This window comes from Montipora capricornis, chromosome 9 (assembly GCF_036669925.1).
Source record: "Montipora capricornis isolate CH-2021 chromosome 9, ASM3666992v2, whole genome shotgun sequence".
NCBI classification, from domain to species: Eukaryota; Metazoa; Cnidaria; class Anthozoa; order Scleractinia; family Acroporidae; genus Montipora; species Montipora capricornis.
The window spans coordinates 23,368,663-23,373,662 of record NC_090891.1 but is presented as its reverse complement, the minus strand read 5'-3'; the positions used below and the strand labels follow the sequence as shown (position 1 = coordinate 23,373,662).

At 41.6% G+C, this 5,000-nt stretch overlaps 1 protein-coding gene and 1 long non-coding RNA gene across 7 annotated transcripts in view; one reads left to right on the top strand and one right to left on the bottom strand.

Moving 5' to 3' along the window:
- The window catches only part of LOC138016666 (uncharacterized), a 16,304-nt gene extending 14,217 nt beyond the window's left edge, over positions 1 to 2,087 (top strand). For 5 of the 6 annotated variants that reach the window (XR_011125857.1, XR_011125858.1, XR_011125859.1 and 2 more), the window contains one exon: positions 168 to 648. This is a non-coding gene — a long non-coding RNA (uncharacterized lncRNA). Of the gene's footprint in view, positions 1 to 167; positions 649 to 2,056 lie in introns of those variants that run through there. The other variant, XR_011125856.1, reaches the window with a different exon arrangement.
- LOC138016110 (uncharacterized) overlaps positions 1 to 5,000 on the bottom strand; it is a 191,567-nt gene that overhangs the window by 144,104 nt on the left and 42,463 nt on the right. The gene's annotated exons all lie outside the window — the stretch shown is intronic.

Here is a 5,000-nt window from a genome sequence, read left to right as displayed (position 1 = left end):
ATTGACGAGTAAAATCGTCTGGCATTAAGTCTCACTCCCACGGGTCAATAGGTTAACTATGCTATAGCATTTGACCTTTTTCCCATATGCGGCTGGTTTTGGTGAGTTAATGTGTCAATCACTTACCAAGCATCATTTTTTATCAACGTTTTTGTCACATTTTGCAGGGGTTTCATAAAGAAAGGTCATATATTCATTGGAAGGGAATGGGACACCCAAGAATGGAAGCAGAACATTGCAGAGGGGACCCTTAAAGCAATACAATGGAATTTGATTGTGGGATTTTTGTCCTGAAGGTGGGGTCTAAACCAATGTATAATGTAAGAAAAATTGAGGGCTAGTTATCTACTCATCACACACTCCAAGGAACAACCAAATGAATACAGTCAAGCCACATCATGACATGTATGTCATGCGCGACCAGTTGTTTTGAAATTTGAACAGAGTATTCAAATCTGCGTGCCAGTTTTGAACTTTGCTTTCGACATTCCGAATTCCTTTAGTGCTCTCGCCGCAATTTCTTCGGCCCTCTCTTTCAGGAATTTCTGGATCCGCCCCTGGGTCGTATCAGTTGACCCTGAGATGGGAAGGCAACAAAAAGGTGGTGATGAAATCAACGATTCCAGGAATCCATAACCCGACGATTCTTCGCTCTTTGTTTGACTTTGATAAAGTATAAATGAAGTTCATTGTTGTTATATCCTAACTCTACAATTCTTCTCTTTCACATTTGTTTTGTAACTTCAAAACTTCCGTGGTCGTTGATTTTTTTATGATGTTAACGACCTGTCATAAAGTTCGAGTTAGTTTAGACGGTACGATTACTTGGGCGCTCGCCATTGCAACAACTTGCATGTGAAAACGTCCAGGCGACCCGGACGTGAACACATGTTACAGATTTGACAGGCAGCTTTTCATTTTCTAACAAACCAAGCTCTGATTGGCAGTAACTTGGACAGATGATTACAACATGTCGTCTTTCAACGCGTCCCTCATCTCAGTTCATGTCAACTACAAATGAGTCAAGAGAGGTCAAGTACGAAACACAGCAATGGTAGATTACGTCAGTACATGACAATGACAGAAGACCTTTTTCGAACCATCTTGACAGACAAATTACATGTATTCGTGAAGGGTTGACTGATGTTCACGACATTATAAAGGCAGAAATCTTGATTCACGCACTAAAACTTTAAAGGATCACGCGTCACGGTTAATATATTATTCACGAATCACAGCTGTATTTCTTCAGTTTTCCCGATTCACGGTTTTTTTGGCATCAACTCACGGATTACGCGAAACCCCTTCCAGACCCTGTTGACTGTAAATCAGTCAACATTATGAAACACAGTTTCACAAAATTTATCATAATTTGCACATGAATGGTTCAAGTACATGTATAAGGGATTCAGGCGTTATTTTTATTGACATATGCAGCATGAGAGTTACTACTTACTTGAAACTTTCACAAATGATTGTGGAACTTGAACTTCCCTGCCAGCAGAGGTGTCTTCTTGTTGTGTCCACTGCGCTGATGAGTACAGGAAAAGAGACCTCTGCCGCAGGTTGAAACTCACTGTGTTGCGCCGCGGTTATCCTCACGTTAAACTTTGTCTTGTGCGGGCTCACTTAACAACAGCGGAATTACTGAAGGAATGCGTGGGTCACAGTGGGCTCAAGTCACAGTAAGCAAACATATCATGGGGCATGCATTTTGAACAATGCCAGCTAAGGAAGTGGACCGATGGTTGGATGAAAGTGAGTTTCGACCCATGGCATGCAGAGGTCTCTTTCCCATATTCGTCAGCCCAGTGAATGCAAAGGAAAAGAGGCATCTGCTAGCACGGAACAACTGAACCTTGCATGATTTTGCTTTTGCTCATAGTTTGTGGACTATGTTGTCTTTGGCAAGGGTTTATCCTTCAGTGAATTTTTAAGACACTGTGATTTTGACACTTTGATTGCAATCCCAATCCACTGATTTTATACACAAAATCTGCATAAAACATACATGTAACCTCTGGCTGTTATGAAACTATTTTTGCTGTCTTTGCAGGATGAAGGGCAATTGAAAGTATGACACTGAGGTAAGGTAATTGTTTTTTGCAAACGTTGGCCGTGTGGCACTTATATTTCAACAGAACTAACTATTGGACCCGTAGCCCACAAGGGCTACGGGTCAATAGCCCATGAGGCGAAGCCGAATGGGCTATTGACCCATGGCCCTTGAGGGCGAACTAATTGTTTTAGTATCACCCAACTAGTCGGACAGAAAAGGCAATAATAAACTTAAAGTTAGCAAATGCAAGTTAAAGAAATATTTATTTGAGAACAAAACGAAAGAAAGCATAACGCTTTTGAAGTCTTTTCGCTACTTGAGGACTGTAATAATAGTTCTCTAGTAGCATAGCCAATCAAAATGCAGGAATTGCATTAGACCACTAGTTGGGTCCTGTCTGACCTTGTAGCTCAGTCGGTAGAGCAGCGGTGATCTAACCCGAAGGTCGTGGGTTCAATTCCCACCCTGGTCAGACATTTTCTCTGTCCTTGTGTGGGCCCCGGGTGTGGGCCCAATTCCATTGGTAGGGCTAACGCTCACGTGGTTTGCATGGGTAGAAAATAGCACTTCACATTATCTTCCAACAGTTAATTTGGAAGGTAATGACGTTGACAACAGCGTAAACAGAGCAGTTAAAGACACCTTGTCCGGTGTGGATAATTGACATTTTTGGTGTGATGGTTCCTGATTTTCATTCTGCCTACTAAACCATCTGTCAAGACATTGACAAGTACCAGATTATCTTTTTTTTTTTTGAGCTCACCTGAGCCGGAATGTTTCTTTTGCCTGTTGTTTACAGTTTAATGCCAAGCCTTTGTTACCTTGATTGTTTTACACATAGATGATCTCAACCATGATGCAAAATCTTTCAGAATGTGGGCACGTTATTGTCTTTCAGTCTTTCTTTTCATCTTGCTGTTGTGATGGTTTCATCATCATCATCTCTTTCTTTACGGTCGGAGTTTAGAGTAGCTACATGTCATATTTCCAAAAATTTACTCTACCAGCCATGATATTCTTTAAAGGACAGACCACAACGCCGGTAACTCCATGCCCTACTCTTTGCGAATAGTGTGTGGATTCTTTTTTGTCCCAGAGGGTTGTGAAGAAGAGTTCTGAGACAGGGCCTACGGTTTGTCGTCCTAGAAAGTATAACCATTTGCAGATGTCATTACGACGGTAGCGCTTTCTCCTCAGTTACTCTAATAACCGAGTGTTGGTCTGGCGGTGGTTCGAGCCTTCACGCGTGGAAGTCCGATACTCAACCAACTGAGCCATTAGACTTAACTATTAGAGTGTAGTGTGAGCGTTAGCCCTACTCATGGAAATGGGCCCACATAAGGACAGAGAAAAACTCTGGCCAGGGTGGGAATTGTTCCCTTCCTTGCAACTGAGCCATTAGCCTGCGTAGCAAGCGTTTCCGTGGGGGGATATGGAAGACTTTTAATGTGTTGGCCGCGCGAAAAGTGGGGCGAGACAAGAAGGAAAGGCTTGCAGACAGTCAACACTCATGGTCATCCATCAAAATGACATTGGACATTCGTAACAATTTACACGACCTAGTATCCCATCTTATTGCGACAAGGTTACCTCTGTAAAGAGAATGAAAACATGCAGAATTGGAGCTTTAGTTCAACAAGAAATAGCGTTTTCTAAGCTAAAGCCGCGCTGATCTACGGTATTTAGGTCTAAAAACCCCTTTGAAGACGGTTAGCGTTCAATTGTTTTGCTGGGTACCACTATGTCAATACTCTAAAAAATTCGACTTTCCGGGAGCTTGTCTCGTTACTCTAGTGGCCATCGATCCGGGTGCAACTCTTTGCCTCGCCTATTGTGAATCTTCTCTGCTTGTTTAAAATGTTTGTGTCGTTGAAGTAGATTTGAGGTCTAAAGTAGATTGTACGTCGTGTAAGTTGAATAGAAGGGAAATGTCAGTTTGAGGGATGGCCATGAGTGCTGACCGCAGACAAACTCCTGCATTTCGAAAACCGCATGTCATAAATTGACCAAGAAAATGTTGGTCTTTCATAGCGAACTGAACTTTGGGCAAGAGAATCTAAAGCAATTTGACAAGGTAAATAACGATAATGTTGACCAATATTAGTAAATAGATACTCTTCCTGAAGGCGGCTTCCAAGCCCAACTATGGAAATGTTCTCGTAAAAATTTCCCGCGGCGATAAGATTTTAATGTTTAAATTTGGTAAGGCAAATATTCCAAATGCTGTGAACAAAAGTGCTTCTAGTAAATTTCAGAGTACCTGAAATCCGAACGAATGTTGTTGTCTAACAAGCCCGCCGAAATTACTAGCTTTTCCAACACAATTTTCTGTCCGGTGATAATAACACCTTGTTGTTGGTGCTTGTGTATTTAACGTTTTCCAGAAAGTGATGTTAAAATTGAAGGAACAGCTACAAATAGTCTATCGCACTTGCTTCTGCAATAATGTGAAGGCTTCGAAATCCCGAAGCGTTGGCATTGAAAATGCACTACAGGAGCTCCACAGCCGTGCAAAACACAAGGATCTCGTAAGATTTAATCATTTAGGAGCCTGTTTACTAGCCAGCCGATGAGCCGAAATCCCCATTAATTGAAGGCCTTCTTGATTTGATCGTTCGCAATACTTTTGAGGGACTAATTAAGTCTTAATAGGCCAGTTTCGTATTCTAACGGTTGGACTGGATCTAGCATGAAGTGGAGGCTTATGCGGGCAAATTAATTTGCATTTGAAAAGATCTGCCCGCATTAGCCTCCATTCCATGTTAGATCCAATCCAGCCGTGAGAATTCGAAAATGGTCTATTTAGGACGGTGCCTACTAATTCAAAGGTATTTTTGCCCTGGTTTATGATTATAGAGAAAATGTAGATCTTAACGAGTGTATTGAAATCCAAACAGAAAATTGGGAGTAACCACGCATTTTTGAAAGATAATAAATAATT